Source organism: Pteropus vampyrus, unplaced genomic scaffold, assembly GCF_000151845.1.
Source record: "Pteropus vampyrus isolate Shadow unplaced genomic scaffold, Pvam_2.0 Scaffold33, whole genome shotgun sequence".
Classification (NCBI taxonomy): Eukaryota; Metazoa; Chordata; class Mammalia; order Chiroptera; family Pteropodidae; genus Pteropus; species Pteropus vampyrus.
Genome location: NW_011888814.1, coordinates 2,076,195 through 2,101,608, shown reverse-complemented (window position 1 = coordinate 2,101,608; position 25,414 = coordinate 2,076,195). Strand labels below are relative to the sequence as shown.

At 34.5% G+C, this 25,414-nt stretch overlaps 1 protein-coding gene and 1 pseudogene across 1 annotated transcript in view; one reads left to right on the top strand and one right to left on the bottom strand.

Annotated features, from left to right (window-relative positions):
• Window positions 1-25,414, bottom strand: part of KCND2 (potassium voltage-gated channel subfamily D member 2) — a 476,246-nt gene that overhangs the window by 180,286 nt on the left and 270,546 nt on the right. The window lies entirely within an intron of this gene.
• LOC105290152 lies at window positions 14,949-15,940 on the top strand (annotated as a pseudogene).

The window sequence follows — 25,414 nt, the reverse complement described above, 5'->3', positions numbered from 1 at the left end:
TGTTTGTTCATTTTTCCTGTTCTCTACATTGCACATACAAATGAAATCATATGACATTTGTCTTTCTCTGTCTAACTTATCCCACTGAGCACAAGGTCCATCTCTGTTATTGCAGATGGCGAGATTTCATTCTTTTTTTAATGGCTGAGTAATATTCCATTGTTCATATGTAGTTGTCTCTTCCTTATCCATTCATCCATTTATAGACATCCAGTTTGCTTTTATATCTTAGGTATTGTAAATAATGTTGCAATGAACATATGAATGCACAAGTCCCTTCGAAGTTGTGTTTTGAGTTTCTTCAGATAAATACCCAGAAGTGGAATGGCTGGGTCTTTCTTTGTCTCTTGTTATAGCCTTTGTTTTAAAGTATATTTTGTCTTGTATAAGTATTACTACCCTAGCTTTTTGTTTGTTTGTTTTGTTTCCATTTTCATGAAACATCTTTTTTCTTTCCTTTATGTTCAGTGTGTGCCTTTCTATCTGAAGTAAGTTTCATATAGGCAGCACATTCAAGGGTTTGTTTTCTTGTCCATTTGGCCACCCTATATATTCCATTGGAGCATTAACCCATTTACATTTAAAGTAATTATTGAAAGATATGTAGTTATTGCTATTTTATTATTTATACTATTTTTTCTTCTTCTTAAAGAAGTCCCTTCAATATTTCTTATAATACTGATTTGGTGGTGATGAATTCCTTTAGGTTTTTCTTGTCTGGGAAGTTCTTTATTGTCCCTCCGATTCTAAATGATAGCTTTTCTGGGTAGAGTGATCTTGGTTGTAGGTCCTTACTTTTCATCATTTTGAATATTTCATACCAATCTCTTCTGATCTTCAAAGTTTCTGTTGAGAAATCACCTGATAGTCTTATGGGAGCTCCCTTGTAGGTAACTGCTTTTATCTTGTCATTTTTAAGATTCTCTCTTTGCCTTTAAACTTTGGCATTTCGATTATGATGTGTCTCTGTGTGGGCCTCCTTGGGTTCATCTTGTTTTGGACTCTCTGTGTTTCCTGGGCTTGTATGTCCCAGCACTGGAACCTGATTTGGGGAGTTGAATGTGTGGCTGGGATGCTATTGCTACTCTGGAGGGACTTCTATAGCTGATGTATCCCTCCCGATTTTTAACTGCCACATGCGGTTGCGTGACCAGTCCGTTCTGCTTCTCTGCCCCTCTTACCAATCTTGTCATGGCTTCTCCTGTATGTCTTGAGTTGTAGGACTTTTGTTCAGCTAGATTTCAGTGATTCTGAGTGATGACAATTCTTTAGTTTAGTTATAATTTTGATGTGGTCATGAGAGGATGCAAGCACAGCATTTACCTACTCCACTGTTTTGACTGGATGCCCTTTAAATAACTTTTATTATTTTCCACAATGAACATATGCTTTCATTATCAGCTATGATATAAAGTTGTGAGAGAATGAAGATATAAAACTTTGTATATACCATGATCCCAGTTTCTTAGTAGAGCACGATATATGTTTATATATGAAGAAAAAAAAATCACTAAGATGTGAAAAAGATGAAGTGTACCATCTAGGACTTGTTAAGAACTTTAGCCATGACTGTGTCAAATCTATTTATTTTAGAGATAAGAATGCTGAGGCAAGACGTGGAAAAAGATTCTTTCAAGGGCATGTAAGTTAGAAGTGCATTTGCATGTATAGGATGCCAGAGTTACTAGCATGCTTCTGATTCAACCAAACACGGCGTCAGATTCAGGGCTCAATACAAACATATTTTGATTTGTAAGTCCCTAAAATTCTGGGTACTATATAGTCAAGGGTACATATTTTGGGTAGCTAGAATCAATTGTAAGGAGACTCTGTATGAGTATTTATTTATTTCTTTAATATATCTTTTTGTAAGAGTGAAAATAGAATTCATCTCATAGTAAGGGTCAGCTTTATTTGAGTAAGGAAATTTTGAACCATTCAAAGAAAACAGCCACAGAAAATCATCACGTAGAGTTCCCCCAAAGATCAAACCACTTATAATTGATTTGTTGAAGTTGCCAAAGCTGCTTTACAGAGGGAGAGGGGGAGAAAGAGAGAGAAAGAAAGAGGAATGGGGGTGGGGTGGGGTGGGGGGGTGGGAGCGGGCGGGGGGAGAGAGAGAGAGAAAAAGAGAGAGAACAGTAGTTATCATGGCTGCACATTAGAATCACTTGAGAAGCAACAAAAACCCAATGCCTAGACTGCACTCCAGTCCAATACAAATGATATTTGAGAATAGAACTAAGGAGTTGGGATGTGGTATTTTTTTTAATGCTCCCAAGGTGATTTCAAAGTATTGCCAATTTAGAGAACCACCGGTCTAGAAGGTTTTGATAATTTATTTCACATCTTTGATACCTCATTTTTGTTGCCACAGCCTTTTACTAAATGTTCAGGTTCTCCCTCTTTAAAATTTTTAAGTCTTTCATCAAATATTATAACTAAAAACATTATTGAGCACATTTATTGCTATTATTTGTTCCTTCTTAAGTATTATCATTGATATTTTCAATCATTTTTTATTTTTATTTTCACATATAATATGTGGAACTTGGCTGTTGATAAGTATTTTTGTTCATATGCATGGTCACAAGACACTTGAGTTCAAGCTACTTTGGTCAGCTTACTTAGAATTAACTCCTTTTAAAGGCAATTAAAAAGGAATCCTTCATCTTTAAAACTGAATACATTTAACTGCATTATAAGCAACTGTCGACTGTCACATTCTATATTAAATTCTGTGGCGAATATAAGTAGTACATGAAAAAGGCAGGAATTTTAAACCTTGGTATTTCCTAGGATTTGCTTAAATTTGTTCTATTTTTTCCTCCTTTTAAAGGGATCTTTAACTTAGTCTGTTTAAGTGCCTAATAAAAGCACAGAGATAAAAGCACAGAGATTTAAGTGTTAAAACAATATACAAGTATTTTTACTGCATGAATTTAAGCTGTTTAAAGATGATAATGGTATACGGAAATGTGAAGATAAGATTTGTCACAGGATTTTAATTGTCATTACTTTATTTAATTTCAGAATAATTTCTTGATCCTAATTTATCAAAGTGGACTATTATAGAATTGGTGTTTTGCTCAATGTCTGGTACCTCACTTGACTGCATACTAAAGATACAGTGTTGTGACTGTATCTGGTATGCTAAGGGCTCTTTCTTTTTCTGACAGGTATTTACATTTGTTGGTTTCTTGCATTTACAGAACTCTTAAACTGATAGCACCGAACAGCTTATTTTAATGAATGAAACCTCCCTCTAAATGCCAATTGAAAATGCATTTTCCAATCCCTTCCCCTTCATTTATTATGAAAAAAGTTTTTAGGTGCCCTGAATTGCTAGAAGAAGCAGCCCAAGTTAGGTGAGCAGAGAACAGTAATTGTCAAATAAACTTAAGGAAGAAAAACACAAATAAACTTAAGGAAGAAAAATGCAAGTGGCAGAACATTGTTTCAAGAAAAGGCCTCACTTTGGTCTTCAGTGCCTTGGGAACTTCAGATGGCTATGCATGGAAATTTGTCACTTTCTGTATTTCTGGTAGACTTTCGACATTTTAGTCAAACAAAAGTGTCGAGGACAGTACTTGCTGCTAGCTTCCAATGTGCATTTTACAAATGCATCAGAAGCCTTACTGATAATGCGTAATATAAAACAAAAAACTGAAAGAAAGCAAAGCTTTACAACATGAGCGACATAGTCATTCTTCTCATATGTGTAAATTTAAATGTGGGAGATTAAGTACTCAAGTTTTGCTGCTTTAGCAGATAGAATTTAAAGAACTATAATTAAAAAGAAAATACTATAATAGTTCCGGTAGAATACTTTAAGGGACTTATAATCTAAAAAAATTTCTTACAGACTAACAAATCATTTCTCATCAAAATCAAGAAATATTTCATGTTAAACATGTAAATGTTGTGTAGATGATAATAACATTTTAAAAAAGAAAAAAACACGTGTTTGTGTTTGTGTGGTAGTGTGAGCATATGTGTATGCGTTTGTGCATGTAATTATTAATCTATGCCTCCTTAGTTCTCATTTCAAACTATTTTATTAAACTTGTTATGTAGATTATGTTCACACTTTCCCAAACTGCTAAAATGTAACAAATCATCACAATATGTCACATTAAGTATGGCAATGTGTTGCCTGATGTATGCATAAGGCATTTATATAAATAATAAACCATATACAATCTATATACATAGAAACCATAAACCTGTGCTTTATTTTTTGCAAACAATGAAAGTACAGAATGAATTGCCTTTGAAATCCATTCTCTAGTCCCATACCTGAACCTATATACCTACATATTTACTACTTTCATATTAATGCAGGAAAATATTTTTTGAACAGATGGTCTTTGAGCATTGTTTAAGCAACAAATTATGTATTTTAATTTACTTGGAAAAAAACACAAAAAACAGATGTTGCTCTAATGGGAAAAGTCAAGCTATAGCTACCTCCTCAGTCTAAGCCTCTATGCTGAGTTGAAATCATTCTTTTCATTTAACCAACCTACATGGAGGAAGGTAAAGTACATAAACACCACCAATAAGCAATTTGTCATGAAGACAAAGTTGGGAACATCCAGTTAGGAGCTAAGTATTTCTGTTCACTACTGTTCTTCTTTGTGTCACTATTCCCTAATTTTACCACTCTAACCAGGTTTTCAGAGTGAAGAGTAAGAGTAAAATGACATCAGGGAAAACAAAGAGAAAAAAATATTCTAGGTGAAAAATGCAACCAGTGAATCCACACGATCGTGTTTAAAGTACAAATATCTGACTTTGAGGAAGACCAGCTAGCTGAACATATTGTTGGCAAATCTTTGTTTATTTTTTAATCGTATAATTGGTTTTATTTAGCCAGATGTTTAGGTGATACATATTGTGGAAGACGGTTCATTGAGAGAGTTATGTAGCTTTTAAAGGAAAGATAGATGAACATGCAGGGGGAATCTAAGGAGTAGTTTCTTGCCATGAGGCTTTATGTAAAATAAAAACCTAAATCTAAATTGTTTCTTGCCCATTTTTCTAGGATAGATAGAATGAGAGAGGCATGAAAAGCTATCCCATCCTCAGTTGAAGAACTGATTGCAAGAGCCAGGCTGCTTTACCTTTTGGTGAAGCTGTTAGGTGGGGTACAAGTGTGGGTGCTGAGGGAGCGAGAGTGGCTATAGTCACAGAAATTGGAAGGAGAGAGAGATGTGGTGACGGTTCTTAGAATCGACAAAGTTGCTATGGCAGTATTTGCATCACAGTGGCACTTTTATTTTTCAAACCTTTTTTGACATTACTATCACAAGACATATTTAAGAAATACCAACTGTTTATAACACTTTGGATATTAGCCAGAAAGGAAAAGTTACATGTAGTTTTAAGAACAGGACTGGTGTTGTTACATTAGTGAAGGAAATACTGCTTGGTAATTGGAATTTTAAGAAATCTGAAGATGATAGTAACACTGTGAAGAAATATTATAAATAAAGGAATGGTCAGATCCTTAATTGAGAATCATTTTTAATGAGAAAAGTAGTAAGTTATCTATACATAGATATGGAAGAGCATATCATGAGATTTAGTAAAAATTGTTGTTGAGAGAACAATGGGAAAAATGCAAAGATTACACTAAGATTATTTGCAATAGAATAATTAAAAGAGGAAAGTCAAATATCACTAGAATTCAATTGCTAATTTACAAACATCTAATTTCCTTATGCAGATATTTGAAATTATGTTCTAACAAACAAATTAGGTATAAAATGCTAAGAGGTAGGAGGAAATCAATTAAAACAAGTATTTACACAATGAGGGAGACAGACACTTTTCCAAATATCCTTAATTGTTACTTAACAGAAACAGTGCTCGGAGTGTTTTAGTTATCTTTTTTAAACCATCATTAGCATTTGTCAAATAAAAATCAATCCCTATCTGAAAGGTCCCCTGTCTCCATTACAGCTCAATCAAGCTGTCAGTCCTGTGGCTCTGTGCAGGCTGCTATCAAATCAACCTCAACTGTCCTCTCGCTTAGAATATCAATTGATAAATGGGAGTTTACAAAATCATCTTAGAGAGATATTATACTGTGTTTTACTGGAAAGATAATTTAGGCTAAAATAATTACTTATTTTTCTATTCTCCAAGCTAGATTTTCTTTAAGTAACATCTTAAAGAAAATGTAAAATCTTAAAAGTATATAGTTGGTAAACGGAAGTTTTCTCTTATGGGAGTATTTTGTATTTATTGATGCAAAGTCAGTTTTATTTATTTATTTATTTAGCTTGAGATTATTTTTTTAAATGTTGTTTATATTTCTCTTTAGTGATGCGGGAGCAGTGTGTGTGGAGGTGGGTCAGGGGAAGTGGCAGACGATTTGTAAACATGCAGAAGACGAAAGCCTTTTTTGAGTTCTTAATTTTGATATGTACTAATAATAACATCCTTCAAAGTGAAATAAATAATTTTGGATATTAAGTTTCATTTGTAAATAAGGGGATGCAATCAAGAAATAATTAAATAATTTTCAGAGGCAACAATTAACAATTAGAATGTATACTGTTAGGAATACGGTGCTGGAGGATATTTTGCTTCTCTTATTAATTGAGGAAGCAGATGAATCAGGGAATCAATTCTGGAATTAGAGCATCCACTAATTTGTAAAGATTCTTTAGTAATACTGTGGTTAAGGAAGATGTTAACCAGAACATATAGTGTGGTCACCTTAGAAATATCTTGATATAGAAAGAATGAGCCTAGCATGAATTGATTAAAAAAATAAATTACTAATTTATGCAAACATCCTCCTGGATCAAATTGAAATCAGATCTATGCACCAGAGTTAATATTTTATTTTTTATATATTTCTGTTAGCATACCCTTTCCACTCTGGTACTAGTGAGAAAGAGTGACTGGAGTGAAAGATTCATTTGCTCCTATAGCCAAAGTTTTTGAGTATTTATCTCGGAAGTGCCAGGAAAAACAAAAAAATTAAAAAAAACCAAACAGACATACATTACCTTTATGGAATAGATAAATAATCAATTTCAAAATTCCAAATAATTCATAATGATCCCCATCATCTTTACCATAGCAAGTTTATACAGGACTTACTAAATTAACTAATTTTATCCACATGACAATCCTAAGAGTTAGGTGCTCTTACTACCTCAATTTTATTGATAAAGGTTTTGAAAATACAGAGAGGTTTAGTACCTTGCTGAAGGTAACAAAACAAAGAAAGTTATAGAAACCAGGCAGCCTGGCCCAGAATCCATGCAATAATCTACTTCTCAGCATTAATTCTAGGTGTTCTAATTGTGATTGTGCATTGTACTTTAAAGCAGTCTTTCCACAATTAGAACATTTGCCACATACCTTAAATAACTCTTTTGGAAGTCCTGGGGTTTGATTTTGATGAAACTTTTGCCCTAAAGTAAGATAATTAAATGTGTTTTGAAAAGAATCACAATCCCTTAATTTCTCCTTCATTTATAGTTTGAATTATTTGAAGTTCAATTTGACTTTTTTTTTGGGGGGGGGGGTAGTCTTTTATCCTAATAGTGGAGATGCACATTTTGCCAAGGATAAACAGGAATCTGATCATTCTCATTAGAAACTCAGTAGTTCTAAAGTCAAATGATTTTTAATTCATTACAAAATATATGGAGCTTTAGGCCTGAGATTTTTTACTTTAATAAACAGCAGTCTTCATGCAACCCCACTGAATTTTCTACATTAATCTTCAGGGTTCGAAAAGGGTTTATTTGCTACCTGCATCAAAGACGTTAAACTGAGTTCCTCCACTTATGTTGAGAAAAATCTTCTGTAAATGGTCCCAGATATTTTTGCAGTGCTTTAAATTGGAAAATGATGTATGTCAACCATTTTTCTTGTAGGTCTATTACCAAGAATCCACATGGGGAAGTGCTAAATTAATCCTTTATGCAGATATTGGTTGAATTCAAGAGTACTACCTGCATCATTAATGTAATGTATACATAACTGGAAAGTTGAAAGAAATGAATGTGTACTTGCTTTGATGCCACAAATTGTGATCTTATCTACAAATATCCAATTTTGTTCCCTAAGCAGTGGTTTTCTTTACTGGCATTATGGCCTGTATGATGGCGGTGTGCAAGATTTAAAATCTGTAACCCGCTTTGCAGGCAGAAATATAAATCTTAATGAAAATGTTATACTGCATAATTATCATGTCAGGAAGCAATTACAAGTAATACTTTATGCTGGGAGAAGAAAAGCATTTACTTATTTTAGATATTTGTGTTTCTCTGAAAATATTTGCATATAAAGACAAATGACTACAGAGTTTATGGGATGCCCTCACCTTGGTAGCTGAAATTCTGAAAGTGCCCTACCTTATTGCTCTTTGAAATAGAGACCTGTAGCTCAAGCTCTGTAGGTGTACCTAAAAGAAAATCAACTTCTGAGTTCCAAATTGTGGCAAATTTATTTTTTCTTCAGATCCTGGGCTATTTTTCAAATGGCAGATACATGGATTTCAAAACAGTAAGTACACTTGAGGCAGTCATTTGTATCAAGTGGAAGGAGTGACATAACAAACATAAACTGAATGCCATTTCTGTTGAGATTTTGGATTACTAAGGAATTATATTAAGTACCTATAATTATACATGGCTGTTCACAGATCGAGTAGCTAGAGCAGAATATGATTATATTTACTAAAGAGTTTTTACAGAGGAGAAAGTTCATATTCTAGGCAAAAGCATAGCAATCATTGCGATTGCGGAGCAGATAATAAAAGCGTTGGCTCCAGTGGTCTTTGAATGTGGATAAGCACAATGAGAGCAAGAACATGACGATTCTTTTACAAGATATTATTCCCTTGGAGAAATAAGTTCTGATGAAAACTAATTTCCTATTTCTAAAAATGCAAAATAGGTTTACATACAAACAAAATGTCTGAAGTTTTTCAATGCACTCATTAGTAAAGTATAATCACATACCTCATAAATGAGCCAGAAACTAAGCCCATTGCTAGAAGTTTAGTATGAATGCCAATATATTTAAATGTATGTGTTTAAAGTTCTCTATGAAAATCACGTGTGTAGAAAGATAAATAACTTAAACATTATGAAGGAGTGATGTCTTAACAACAGTAGAAACTAAAGAAATATGAGAATGGAATTTAGAAACCACAATTTTATATAAACACCCTATTCTGTTATTCTGATTTGTGACACTTCTCTTGGCCTCAGTGAGTCTTACAGCAATAGAAATCCTTGCTAAAGAAGCGATACAAATATTTTAAAAGGTGTATTAATATCAACTATTTTACCTCAAAATTTAGAACTGTAAGGAAAGCAATGTCTGTTTTCCTTCATAAATTCTTCTCTTTACCCCAATCCATGCCACCTTCTGCTATTTCAGAGTGGAAGAAAACAAATGTCTAAGTAGCATCTTCAACATACACATGTCAGGAAGAGAAAAACAAAATTACAAGCCCCTGAGCAAACACATCTTTTTGTTTTAGTACCAGAAGTTTCCAGGGATTCTTTATCTGCGACAGCCATCAGCTATCCCCTGTGGACAGCTAGATGGTGTGTGAGCCTTCAATATATCAAGTACCTTAATTTTGCTTTAATGAACAGGATGGCAGGAACACTCAGGAATTAGAGAATAATTGTGTAATCCTTGTGTTAGATCACTGGAAAATTGACTAATCGTTCTCGCCTTGAAACTTCGGAAAGTTAAAATATTTGTCAACAATGTAGACTTTGATTTCCTAGGTAGAACAGAAGCAGAGTCTTGCAAATTCCTTCTCAAGTATTCTGCAAGGATATACAGTGTATTTTTTAATCCTTAAAAGAAGAAACACTGTAGGAAGAGAATCGTAAGCCTCTTTTATACTGACTTAACAGTCATGTACTTCATATGAAAAATCATGGAATCTCAGGAACCCTCATTCTTGTCCAGAGAACAGTCTGTGACTTCACACCCATGCAGAATAATTCTTACAAACAGAATTCCCTAAAACAAGTGTGTTAGGATTTACTGGATCCTAAATGGGCTTTTCAGAGAAAAGTTGTCAATACAACCGTATTATGAGTTGATTATTTTATCCATTGGATGAATATCCAATATGGCTTTGCCATCATTTCCTTTACTGGTCATGCAAATGGAGGGGCTGTTATAGTCCTAGAATGACACTTTTACTAAGTCTCAGTCCCTCTCTTTTCTGTGATGGATAGACTGTAAGTAATATATAAGTTATATGATGCAATGATGTTTTTGAAAATATCCCATATTTCCTCCTCAAATTTAGATTAGCAACCATTGTCAAATGTAAAAATAAAATGTATTTTTCTAAATTAAAATGGTTTCACACGCATGAAAATATACTCTTCAATCTGAAAAACATTTTAAAGAGTACTAAGTACAATCTCCTTGTCCAGATATGGACCTCGAAGTCCACGGCCAGGAGGTGACTTGTCTAGGGTTACAGGGTAGTGGCAAAGCAGATTTCCTCATGTCCAGTGGGCTTTCCACTCCATTTTCTAATATAATGTCAGTAATAAGATAATGGTTCCATGAAAACAGTGTTATCTTTGTCTATTCTGTGGGCACCTATTCGTAATATATAGAAATTTACTTAAAATGTAAGAGAAATACATTATTTATATTATTTGAACTTAAATTAAGTATGAGAGAGTACAAAATTTAAAAATGAGAACCTCACCACATTACACGCATCTAAAAATGTTATTCTACATGAATAGGCATGTTTGGCAATATATTGCATATGATTAAAAAATGCAGGGTCTTTCGTAAGAAAGTGAAAATGAAGATGGGTACATTTTTTAGATTGAATTCTCAAGGATGAACTGATTTAAACCCATATCAAAATCATTTGAGGTTCTCATTAAAATGCAAATTCCTCAGCCCTGAACCAGAGCACTGAATCAGAATTTCTAGCATGAGAACATTAATAATATATTTTATTATAAATCTTAAGTAATAATTAGGCATAGAAAAATTGAGATTTGGATGTTCAAGGCTTATACAACTACATAAGGATTATTAGAGACAATTCTTGACAGTTTTCATATTTTATAAAAAATACATCTGTTCCCTTGCTTTCATATGTGTTTTCTTAGAATGCATATAAAATCTCCTAAATTAAAACCTCCAACCTACAAGTAAATCTATGGAGGAAACTCCAAAGAGTTAAATTAATTCCAATGACTTTAATGTTAGGTCTAATTCTATTACACTCTATTAAGAACTATATTGCAGAAGTATATGTATTTATATCCTTGTTACTCAAACACCTCTAACTTATGGAAGCAAATTCTTAGTAACCAGTCATTAATTCATGGGCTACTATTGTGGTTGTCTCCGATGAATCCTTTAACTGATGGGCTGTCAAAATGTGGTTGGGAGAGCCCAGATCTGCAATATGGAATTCTGAACAAGAAGAATATAATGTGCCATCTCAAGCAGCTCATAAAAGCAGCTGTATTCATGGCATAGCATCAATTTTACAAGGAATCATTAACAAGAACAAAAATTACAACAATATAGCATACATTATATATTTGCCCTATTATTATTAATGAGTTCTAGCTTAATTATCCCTTTTTGTTCTTTTCAGTAATACTGTGTGTTTAGGTATGAAAAAACAGAGGCTTGAGAAAAAGTTATTTTCCAAATGTGTTTATATATTATGTATAGAAATTAGGTATTTTTCCATTCACTTATTCATTTTTTTTCCTACCAGGATACAACTAATAGTAAACAAGTAGTTTCTACATTTCTATTTAAGTAGCTTCAAATAGAAGCCTAGTTATATAAATAGGCAATTTCAATATAGTTTTAGAAATGTTCAAATTGGGTAAGTACAGGCTGCAAGGGAGGCATATAAAAGATACGTAAATCAGCTTTGGAGCATTTTGAGGGGATTAGACACCTATGTGGTCACCTAAATGGACATATTAACAAGTCAGAGTTAACCAGGTAAAGAAATGGCAAAGATGGAGTTAGGGTATTTCAGGCAGAGAAACAGTTTCTGCAAAGACTTGGAGGTAGGAATGTGCCTGGAGTATTTGAAACACTGCAGGAAATTCAGTTTGGCCTGTGTATAGAAATGGAGAAAAACTTGAATCAGATCATTAAGGACCTTCTACAACATGTTCAGTTACTTAGACTTCAATCTGTTGGTGATTGCAAGACATTGACTATTATCACATTTACATTTTAAGATGATCCCTAATGGTGTGGAAAACGGATTGGGAAGGAATCGAATTGCAGGCAGTATGACCAGTTTCAAGACTTAAAAAATGAAGTCTAGGAAGAGACAGTGGAGCTACAGATGATAGATAGGATTAACATATAAAAAGAGAGTAGAATAGAAAAGACTTAGTGATTGATGTGAGTGATGGGAAAATAAAGAGTATAGAAAGGTATCTCATACGCTAGGCAATTAAGTGAAGAGTGGTACGATCTGAGACAGGAAATATAGGAGGAAAGGCTTTAATGGTAAGAGAAAAGTCCTTCACTACTTCAATATTTTTCTTCTGAATTATTTTTGAATAATAATACAACTACGTGCATGCCTATTCCTCCTAAAAGTGGAAAGCGGGGAGAGTTCAGTTATGTTTCTAAGGTAATCTGCCTGTAACACATTACAGTATTCTTCAACCAGCTCTTGACAGAGCTCACAGAACTAAACAGGCACTCCTTTTATTTTTTTCTTTATAACATCATGTGTATCCTTACAGAATTTTCAACTTTAAGAGACAGCATTTCCCTATAAAAAAGAATGCTGTAATATATTCTTTCATTTCCAGGGAAAATAATTATATTGAGCTTTCCTCTACCAGATATGTCAGGATTCTATTTTAGAAGAAACACTTGTAACGCTTGTAACATTAAAAACTCTAATTATGATAAACAATAAATGGCTTGATCAGGGTCTAAGATAAACCATGAACATAAAAACTTAATATTATCTGACATTTCAAATTCAAATTTGTTTGTATTGCAGATAGGCAGAAAGTTTTTCCTGAACATAATTACAGCTTCCTACTACCTTTCACAAAGACATTTTATCTCATAGAATCTATTAATGGCATGTAGTATCTTTCATTATCTGCTATTAATTTGACATATTTACTTTTTTTTTCAGCAAATCATCTCTAATTGTGTCCACATTTGCTCCTTACTGATCTTTAGAGTCAAGTGCAGTGCCTGGTGTTACATACATTTACTAACATATATCTGAGTTTTTATCTTATGGAATTAAACAGAGTTTGTAATGTCTTTTTTAATGTCTCAAATGAGAGCAGAAATGATTCTTTAAGACATTATTTTATTTTTGATGCAATTAAGAGCCTGTCATTTAAAAATGAGAGATGAAATTAAGCCTCTTTTTACATAAAAATTAGGATGTGACATCCAAGAAAACACCTTTCTGCTTCCCCCCACCTAGACTATGCCTCTACTTCACAATAAAGTTTCTTCAACAAGGAGTCCATCTCATCACTAATTTGTGACCACCTCAAATTCGTGGTTCAACATACCACACAATGGCTTTTTTACTCTGCCTCTTGAATAACCTCCTTGTTATCAGTTTCAGTGGACACGCTTTTGTCTTTCAATTCCTTGACTTTTCTTTAAAGCTGACACTGTGAAACATGCCATCATCATCCTTTACCAAGTTCTCATGTTTTATTCTTTTTTCTTTCTGACTTTTTCACCTCAATCAATTTTGCTGGTTTATTTTCTGCTATATTTCCCTAAATGTGGGTGTTTGCACTTCGGAGAACCTTGCTTGTCACTCAGTATACTCTCTCTGAGCAAACGTGGCTACCCCCATATTTTCAACTGCTACCTTTGTGCTGATAACTTCCAAAGAGGTGTCTGCAGCCCTGACCAATGTGGAAAAATGCTGGACTCCATAACAGATCCCCAAGTCTGTCCAAATACAGAAATTGCCCATCTTTCTCCCTTCTTCATAAACCTATTTGCACTTCTTCACACCTGATTTACTTTAGAAATATTTCTATTTGCTTAGGCACTCAAGCCATCAAAACTATTCTATAGAGGCCAGACAGTTTAGTGTTTAAGAATGTGGACTCTATAGCTGAACTACACGGGTTCATACCCTGTGGCTTTGGGAAAGTACTTCAACTTTTCTGGGTCTCAGTTTCTTCATCTGTAAAATAAAAATGGGAATAGTTATACTTCATAGTGATGGTTTGAGGAGTAGTTTTCATACACGCTTAGAAACAGTATATGTAAGTTATCATTAATCTTTACCTTCTCCCCTTTCTCTTGCATGCCTTGAATCCAATCTTTTGATTTAATTAATTGTGCCTCCTGCTCACTTGTTCTTTCTTTCATCTTCACCTATACTGCCGTCCTTGACAACAAGGACATAGTGGCATTTACCTCTTTATTTGCAGTTCCCAACGCATAGTAGGCTCACAGTCACTTAACAGTGACTGTGAGCCTACTAAATTAATGTATACATAACTAAATTAATGTATAAATATTGCAAAATCTGGCTGTGAAAATGGACTCCAAAACTCTTTTTTTAGCAATCATTGGAATATTTCTATATTCTCTTAAGGTAATTATTTAGAAAGATTGATCATTCAGACACAAACATATTGGTGTATTTGCTAAACAGTCTTACCGTTTGTAAAGCTGCTGTGACATAACTACTAATGGCTGACTTACAGGCGAATCAACATTTAGTGTAATAATTGAACATTTTGCTGTTTGCCATTTTTGTAGTATCAGGGAAGTCACATACAGCTGCTCTGAGTTCCATTTTCTTCTCTAAAATTAGTTAAGTGGGGAGGTTCTCTTATATAGACTGCCTGAAGGTGGCGCTGTAAGAAGCAACTATCTCTCCTCTTCTCAGCTATCAGCTCAGTAGCTGCAAAGCAGCAATCATGCGTGAGTGCATCTCCACCCGCGTTGGCTGGGCTGGTGTTCAGAGTGGTCATGCCTGCTAGGAGCTCTACTGCCTTGAACATGGCATCCAGCCCGATGGCCAGATGCTGAGTGACAGCAAGACCATTGTGGGTGTGTGTGTTGCGGGGGGGGGGGGGGGGAGGAGATGACTCTTTCAACACCTTCTTCAGTGAGACAGGCGCTGGCAAGCATGTGCCCATGGCAGTGTTTGCAGACCCGGAACCCACGGCCATTGATGAAGTTTGCACTGGCATCTATGACATCCATCATAGAAACCTCAATATTGAGCGCCCTACATATACTAACCTGAATAGATCTATAGGTCAAATTGTATCCTCCCTCACTGCTTCCCTGAGATGTGACGGAGCCCTGAATGTTGATCTGACAGAATTTCAGACCAACCTGGTGTCCTATCCTCGCATCCACTTCCCTCCGGCTACACGCGCCCCTGTTATCTCTGCTGCGAAAGCCTACCATCAACAGCTTTCTGTAGCAGAGATCACCAGTGCGTGCTTTGAGCCAGCCAACCAGATGGCGAAATGTGACCCTCGCCACGGTAAATACAGGGCTTGCTGCCTGTTGTACCATAGGTTACGTGGTTCTCAAAGATATCAATGCTGCCATTGCCACCATCAAGACCAAATGCAGCATCTGGTTTGTGGACTGGTGCCCCACCGGCTTCAAAGTTTGCATTCATTACCAGCCTCTCACTGCGTTGCCTGGTGGAGACCCAGTCACAGTACGACGAGCTGTGTGCGTGCTGAGCACACCACAGCTGTTGCTTGCCTGGACCTCAAATTTGACCTGATGTATGCCAAGCGTGCCTTCATTCACTGGTACATAGGGGAGAGCATGGAGGAAGGAATTTTCTGAGGCCCATGAGGACACGGCTGCCCTTGAGAAGGATTATGAGGAGGTTGATGTGGATTCTACTAAAGGAGAGGATGAGGAAGAAGGAAGAGAATACTAAAGTTAAAATGTCACAAAGGCACTGCTTTGACAGAGAAGCTTATTCTGTTTTAAACATTGAAAAGTTGTGATCTAATCAGTTAATTTGTATGTGGAAGTGTATACTCTCATATACAATTACTGGCCTATGCTTTAAACCACGATGCTTTGTTACAGACCTAATCTGCCCATTTCTTTGATGGGTTTGAATAAAGTATTCCTTTTCTTAAATGAAATAAAATAAAATGAAATAAGTAAATGAGACTAGAATTATCACAATGATCCTTTAACATTTATGATTTCAATAGATTTGAGTAATTATTCAACGCTTGATATATGAGACACTGAGAGAAACACATCCTATAAAAAATTTCAGTCAGGGGGTTTATTAAACTAATGACCTTGATTTCTCAGTTTGTTGCTTAGTTCAATGAGAGGCTGGTAGACAGGATTTTCTAAAGGACAGCTTTTTAAATTTAAATCTGCAAAATTTCCCCTGTCTTAGCATTCATTTGCATCTCTTTCAAAGACCAAACTTCAAAAAAGTATGAAAGATTTTAGCTTAAGCTGGTTACATATTAAAGTTTTGACCTAGAGCCCAGAAAGGGCTCTATAGAAAATGAATCCCTGTCATTTAAGAAGATATTGGCTTTTAAAAATTACTAGTTCCAATATTTTATTGTTACTTTTTCCCTTGATTACTTGATTGAAGGTTTTTAAAAAGGCATAATATTTTAAATCAAATTTGATTCATCATTCCACTTCAAGTAGAAAGTCTTTTAAATGTAGTCTTTTAAAACTACTGAATACCTAAAATTTCTTCTGCTAACTAATTTATGGCAAGCTTTCTGTATAATAAAAAACGGACTGCAAAAATGATTTCTGGGACCTGGGGGAAAAGATTTTCCTTTACAGTGTTTATATCAATATTGAATTATTTATGAGTCAGCTCTATTAATGCTAAATTTTAACTGAGAATGACCCAACAACTTTGGCCCACATGCACCGTGTGCTTAAATTATTATTTTGTCAAAGACAGTCACATTATGATTTCAGTAGAGAAATAGGAAAGTCATTCCAGTTCTATCAGTCCATAGAAAGTTGTTTTAAATGCAACATTAAATCATTTATTTTATGTTAATGTTATCCTTCATCTGAGAACTTGTACTCCAAAAGACTGGTTTCTCACAATATATCCTTAGGAGATCAGAGTTATTATTTATTAAGGCCTTGATTAACCTACTAATGGGCATCATTAGAAAATTAATTCACTAACACATATTTTGTTGTAGAAGATGAACATATTGAGTTCCCAAAAAATCACAATTAGCTAAAGCCAAATGCTAGTGTATGACAGATCAGTGTATTGTAGACTAGATTGCATGGCATGTGCCAAAGCACAAGCTATCTCACAGCAATAATTGTTCACCGGAGTCTCAGTTTCAAATATTCTGTCCCACTTTCTCCTAAGTATGCTTTTTTGTTCCTATCAGACCATTCGCTTAAATTTTTTCATTTAGAAAATGTTGCTACAACTAGACACAAAACAATAAAATGACAGCTAGTAGTGGTTATCATGAATTTAAAAATGTTAAAAAAAACATATAATTTTGCTAATGGTAGCACTATGACTATCATTTCATCAAATAATAAAGTTTTGAACTTAAAGCTAATAATATGCTCATAAAAGGTGACTCAACTGAGAGACTTATTAACATTTACTTTTTTTAAAAATCAGTATTTAGTTTTTACATGTCAGTATTGCAAAAAGAAAAGGTTTACTCTGTGAACACTGGCTATATCCTTTATCAATCATTTATCTATTCAGATAATTTAAAAAGCAGATGGTCTTGGAATGATGTTTTGAACTACCTACCTCCTTTTATACTATTGTGCCCTTCTGGATATAATTATTTCCTAGATATTTGCATTTGCTTCTCACCAGAGTATGTTTAATCTACATAGACAAAGGGAATAGATATTTCGAGGGAACAGGCATTATAAAAAAAAATAGGAATTTAAGTCCCCAATTATACTGCAAATAAAGAACAAGTGCATCAGCTCATCACTTTGAAAAGCTCAGGGAACAGCTGACTCAATCTGTTTCACCATAGGACATACACCATTATTTTCAATGAAAGAATCATTCAAGTGAAGATATTATAAGAAACAGAGTAGCTAATTTGTTGTTCAGATATATCCTAGACATCCCATTTAGTTCTTCCTAGAATCCTAAAGTTATGCACAGATAGATGACATTAATTTAAACCTGAGCTGAAAATAAGGTGTTAATGTCCCCCTTCATTTCTGGGGGTAAAGAGTTAGGGTGAGGATGTGTCTGTGTTTAGAAAGAATAAGTTTTCAGAGCTGTTAATGTCACTAAGTATGCTATAATTTAAGGGTGTGATGGTTGTTCTCCAAATTTGTTATCCCAGTACCTATGATTGCAACACCTCTCCTTTTGTGATTCATCGGGGCCATTTATAATCCCTCGCTTGCACAGTTTTCTAGTTATTTTATTATTTAAGCCTGGAATGAAATTTTACCTTACAAAAATAAAATCATAATGTTTTAGAGGTGTACCATTTTGTTGAGTTCCAAATTATATGAAAACATAATTAAATATGTCATGAAAATCTATAGATAATTTTCTAAAGGTCTCTGAATATTTTGTAGAGCTATGAAAAATATTAATAATAAAGGCATCAAGGGGAAAACTTAGTAAAAATTTAAAAGGCTTATATTGTTAATTTTATCAGCCAGGTCATGAGATGTTAGCCAATTAGAGCAATTGTGAATTTTCAAATCTTATATATATTCAGAGTTTAGTACTCGAAAACCACAAAACAAGAATTATTCTCTTTTAATTGAGCATTATTTTTTAGATGTCTCTACAACTGCCACATAAACTAGGATTAGGTGTGAATGAGGCATAAATTATGAAATTTAATGCCAAAGATTTTTACTGAGCACTTATTAAATGTTAATAATTGTTAGTTGGAATATAGCTTAGGCTATAGATGGAGGGATAAGCAAATTAATTAAAATATGGATGTACTTTCATAAGAAAGCTGTATGTTATTAGTTTAGTGAATAGGTTAGTAGTCATCAACAACAAAATGTCAAAACAGCAATACTGCAGATGTTGAAGGGATTAGGCAACATTCCTTAGAGAAAATGGACTTTGTACTGGAAGAGAAAAATGGGATATTTCAAGTGAGGCCAACAGCATGATTAAAAGCTTGGAAGAGAATCCGAGATATTACTTAAATAAATTGTTTAATATCTTAATTTTATATATGATTTAAAAGATATCTGTATATACATATATATTAAAAATGACACAAAATATTTTGGGAAGCATTTCTCATTGATAGGAGCAAGCAATATGTTTTCATACGTAGGAAAAATGAAACACTAGCAGCCAGCCTGCAAGATTCAGAAATAAAATCTTGGATTACAAACTTGAAGATTTGGAAACTTTAATAGATTAACACAGTTGTTGATTTAACAATATGCACGGTAACACTTGTAAAATGTCAGTGAATAACACTGAATAATCTCCCACTGGGATGAAGGTAATAGACAGATCTTTACCCAAGGTAACTCTGATCTCTGTGATGTCAGTATGTCACAAATTCCTTAGAGTGATTATATTTCATGTCTATTATCCAGGTCAATCTCTTTTATTAATATTGCTAGTCTAGGTTGTTTGCCAGAACATTTTTTTTTTCAGGTAATACTGTTTATGCATGTGTGTAATAAATCCTCTCTTCCAAATCTGTGTTTTAGTAGCAAGTCCTCATTCTGCATCTGGATAAAGTCATAGTGAATAAAACACTAGCCACATATCTGATGAGATCCTAAAAGAATCTTCCAGGAAAAGCTTTGAAATAGTGATAAAACAAAACAAAACACCTAGCAGATTCCTGGCTAGTGATCTGTCTGTTCTAAGGGGAGAGCCTTAGAGGCTGAAACAGTGTCCACACCCCTGGACCTTTCTCTCTGTGTGAGCAGACTTCTCGTGTGCTCCTTAAGGAGAGTCCTCCCTGGGTTCTGCTCTCATCTCCTTTCTAATAACACGTGCTGAGTCACCTGATCTGGTTGAAATTGGAGGCTCTCTATCTGTGTACTCTGAGGCAGTCAGGCCAGCAGTTGATTTAAACATTATTCTCTGTGAAGAAGCTTCTTTCTCTAGCTCACCAGAGAAATTACTCATTTTAGCATTCTTTATACTCTCTTTAGAGGTACTGAGGGATGGGACAACAACAAATAGTATTGGAAGCTTTTTTTTTTTTTGGTTGTTATTTTTTGCTTAATATAAATCTCTTTGATAACGTTACAAAAGAGTTTATATAAACAATCAACTGTACCTCACGTGTCAATTTAAGTTTGCCTTTCATGAAAGAATTGCTGAAGTGCCTATAATTTCTAATATTGTTTTCAATTTTAAAATCCCCCTCATTTGATAATTTTAAATTATGATTCATTATTACCGATATAATATTTTAAGGCATTTTAAGCTATCTTCTTTGAATTTTTTTTCTATAGTGAAAAATATCTCTGAATTTTGTTTATTGGTATACTATTTAACAACTCTGTACTGTGCTAAAGCCAGTAGATTTATGGCAGATATGTTTGTATTCACAGATATCGAGCATCTGAATTGGAAACTTTATCTGACTTAAATGTTCCCTGAAATAACTGTCATTATCTTCGCATTTGATTTACATTGTACACCTATTTAAATGTCTTTAAATTACATTTCTTTGGAACCACACCAAATTTTAATCTCTAAAGTTGTATTAAATTAAATCTTGAACAGTGGGATCTTGTAGAGTTCGGTGTCTTGAATTTGCAAGAAGTAGATCTGATAAATTTGATTTTCATGGAGAAGACTTTGCCAATCATTATTACTTTCTACTAAGAAAACACAAAGCAGAAAAAAAATAATTTGTCTATGTTTTTCCTCAAAATAGAAAATGATGGTCAATATTGTGAATTATTCACTATTACCCTCACCCCAAACCAAAATCCTCCCCTAGATCACAGTTTGTAAAAATCACTTTAGGAGAAAGGGATGGAATCACAAGCCACTAGGGGTCAGCAGATACCGGGATGTGTGGCATCCTTGTCCTTGTGAGGGACTCAGAAGATCAAGGATATGCAGATTTCTGGGTGGGTATACAGCAATGTTGCTCCCTAGCACATACTTAAAATTACATTCAGAATATAGTGCAAGTAGAGTACCATACAGCTAAATGTGGAATCAATTAGGACTTTATAGATTCTCAGTGTTTCATTCTCAGATCTATTGTCTTTGAGTATGTAAATGAATGGATGGAACAAGGAGGTGAGAAATTGAGATAGTCAAGAAACCACAACAAAGGAAAGGTGGAGCCTGTGATGTGTAAGAAGGAGCAGTGAGCTAGGTTTCATTCTGGCTAACTCCAAAGATTCAGAAGACTTTCTCTAATCCAGGGGTTCTGAATGTGTTGTCCGAAGACTGGAAGCACCAGCATCTCCTGGAAATGTTAGAAATGTAAATTCTTGGGGTCACCCTAGAATTACTAAACCAGAAACTCTGGGATAGATGCCAGCAATCGGTGTTTAATAAGCCTTCCGGGTAATGTTTGAGAACCATGGCTCTTATAGCTGAGATGATGTTTGAACTGGCCAGAAGTAGCAGGAATGCCATATTGTATCTACTCTAAAAGATTTAATTGAGTTAATTCTCTGAACTGCTATGTGAGTGACTGACTCCTCGGTTCTAAGCTACTCTATATTTGGTGTGTACCTGAGGCCAAAACCGATCTTTGCATTCTGTTCCAGCTCAGCAGAAAAGTAGGCTAATCCTGCTGGGAGTAATAACAAAACCTAGTAATTCCCATGTGAAGTATATTAAACTTAAAAGCCCATGAGGATGTGAGCTGCTTATCAAGGCCAAAAGCTCACAGGATGAGATGATCCCAGAAGATCTCCAGCTTTTGCCTAAGGAATTTGCATAATAAACTTTTTCTTGAAGGAGAGAAGGAAAATTAGCAATGCCCACGATGGGAGCCCCAACTCACACCAGTCTCTGAGCCATGTGTCTGGAGTGTAAGATGCTGGAACACTATTTCTTCTGTACTTAATTCGAGCCCATCTCTTTAAAATCTCACTTCAGTCAGTAAATACTATGAGAATCATTTTCCTTTGCTGAGTGATCTAATCTTTGTGCTCTCAGGATGGCCTAAAATCATCCCCAAAAGACGCAGGCTGTTTCTCTATTTAGAGATGGATTGAGATGATGATTTATCAACTTCATCAGCAGCTGTGGCAGCCGAAACAGCATATTGAATACCCAGTGTACAGACTGTATCATAATAGATGTGGGAGCCACAAAGTCAAGGGACCCACTATCTAGCTGTAAAAACAAAATAGTGCTTAAAGAAAAAAATTACAGACAAAGATGTTCAAAGGAGTGACAAATGGTAGGAATAGGTAGTATGAACTTGCAAAAAGTATGAATTTTAGAAATCTTCTTTCATAATTAGTTACTCCATCACAATCAGTAAATAAACACACTGCCCATTCTCTTAATTCGATAAAAAATAGCTTTTGTGGATTCTTTTGGTGCAGTATAATTGAAAAAATATTTTTTCTTTGAATATAAATTATAATTTTTAAATTAAGTTTATTGGAGTGACATTGGTTAATAACACGTTTTACGTGGACGGTTCCATAATACATCATCTGTATCTTTCATTGTGTGTTCACCACAAATTAACACACTTGACTCTCACTATAACTCACATACATGGGATTATAAGAGAACATTCCACTCTAGGATTTGCATATCTTTGCAAGAAATGTTTATTTCCCTCAAGGGTAGCCATTTACTGCAGTTTATTTTCTTAAAGTCTATTTCCCGTTTGTTCCTGTGTCCTGTGTCAAACTGGGCTGTTATAACCCCTGAAGAAGGTATAAGAGAAATGCATTGCAACCAGTACTGGCATTCTGTCTCTGAATATCTGATATCCTCAGGAAGTGCTATCACTCCAGGGGCTACTTGAGGGCAAGGTTTTTTTATCTCATCCACCTTCAATTCTTCAATATCTGAGCACAGCAAGTGTCTGTTACATAATAAACATTCAATGAATATTAGATGAATGAATGACTGGATACTGATTATAGGCTAAGACTATCATACACTGCTATCCTTTCTAGAGTAGACACAGTTCGATAGGAAGAAAAGAGTGCCTTTAAAAAATTTAGAACTCTCATGGTTTAGCTAATAAGGAATCGTGTGGCTTTTCAGTAGCATTTTGTGGCAAATTTTTAAAGTGTGAAAGCTAACTTACAAGGAAACAAATGGAATAGCATGTCTTCCTGTGCCTTGAGAAAATCTGTTGAGTTCTAGCTCATGAAAAACCCTGACTCAACAGGTACAATGTTATCGCCAGACAAAAATGCAATTTCCAATTTTCTCTACCCACCTTGCATGATTCAACTTTATATCTCCAAAACTTAGTACAGTGATTGGCACAAGGAAGGTATACAATAAGTATCGATCAACAAATGGACAAGTATATATGAAGAAATAAAAGAAACAAGAGAGATGTAGCCATATGCTGTTGAGTATTTCATTATTAGGGATTCTTATGGATCTGCTTTTAATAAATAAAATGCTTTATAATTGTGTAGTACTTTATTTCAGTATGTTTTTATATGCTTACAGATACTGGAAATCAATTTTTCTTCAATTGTTCAAATATTTACAAGTTTGCCCTTTCTTTCCTTGAACTTCTCTCTTGAAAACAGTATAAAGAGAAAATTTATTAGAATCTTGAAAGTTTATTAAAAATCTTAAATGAATAGAAAAAGAAATTTATGAGCTTTTTATTGTACTTGAATGTTGATTGTTCATCTTCAATTTTCTACAATAAATAATTGCAAATTCTCTTTAATCTTTACTCCTCTTTCCTTGTGAGCTTCTAACATAACACAATACTCTTCTCAGAGCTGGTCCAGTGTTGATTGTAACACCTTGATTTAATCTTTTAAAATGGATATTTCCATTTGAGAAGAGCTATTTCAAGGTTGCTTTTCCAACTCCATTCACGTGTTTATTTGACTGGGAAAGTCCATATGAGAGTAACTTATTACTTTGCCTCTTTCTTAAGCATTTGTTCTCTTTCAAACTAATAGGAAGATTCTACAAACATAAAGCCAAACTGTTCTTATTCTAGAGGCAGGGAGTTATGAAGACGTGTTTTTATTATAAAATAGCTCCCTGGAGACCTTGAAGAACATGTGTGAATGCAAACAGCAAGAGCTTCCTGCGGTTGACTACAAAGTGCTTGGTTGCAAAACCATTTCCTGTTTCTTAACATAAAACATTAAGTACAAGTAGCATTTGGAAAATCTGCAGCTACATCAGAGATCTGACCACACACCACAGTTGAATACAACTAATTCTGTATCTTCAGTTTGACCATGTCTTGTGGATCTCCCTCTTTTAAGCAAAATATGAATGGAGCAATGGGTGCAATTCCAACCATTTTTTGCTGATCGCTGGGGTCAGAGATAATAATCTCTGGGGAACTTCTGACATGTCATTGAATCTTGTATTACCTCATCTTTTTCCATTTGTAAAGTGGGAAAAATGATCCTATTCACTCCATGCCTCACTAAACCATCTTGATAATATACTTCGCTTTTGTGAGTATTTAAACTTTTAAAAAGATGAAAAAATTAATTCCATTTTTAATACCAATCTCAGAAAGCAATAGAACAAGCAGAACCAGAGAAAGCTGGTTATGGGTGCTGTGCAAACCTAAAATCCCTCTGCGGAGGCAGCTTCTAACTCTAGCTATGTGTGAGATTGGCTCTGCACTCAGGGGAGACTGCTAAATTATCCATGTTTTGATCTGTTCTTCCCCACTATCCTTTATTATCTTTATGCCCTTTATTATGATCATTTTTGATATGGCTATCTCTATTTCGTTTTGCCAATACTATAGGAAAAAACCCCGACAGTACAACAAATGATGCGACACTTAAGATAGTTGAGGTTAAGAAAAGAATTCTTTCTGAAAGAAAGCATTTCCCCAAAAAAGCATCCTGAGAAGATGATATTTTTCACTACTTCATGGAGTATTTGTTCAGGCATCTCCAATTAATGATAATGGGAGCTAATCGGTGAGAGAAAAAACTCCTTATAACACATTATGTTTAAAACTCAGCATGAGCCAAAAAATAGCTATTTTACTCTGTTAGCAGGATGGATGCTTTTAGAGTAAAGGGAAAACCTGCTGTTGAGTTCACAATCCCTCTAGGTATAAAGGAAAGAAATTATTTTAAATGTTATTTGTATCTGTAACCCACTATAGTGCCCCAGCTATAATTTGCAGCAACATGTCAGTTAAGTAATAACAGATACACTACAACGGTGTTAATCAACACACAAACACCAAGTGTGCAAAGACTGAAGCCTCAGCAGGTGTTTGCTATT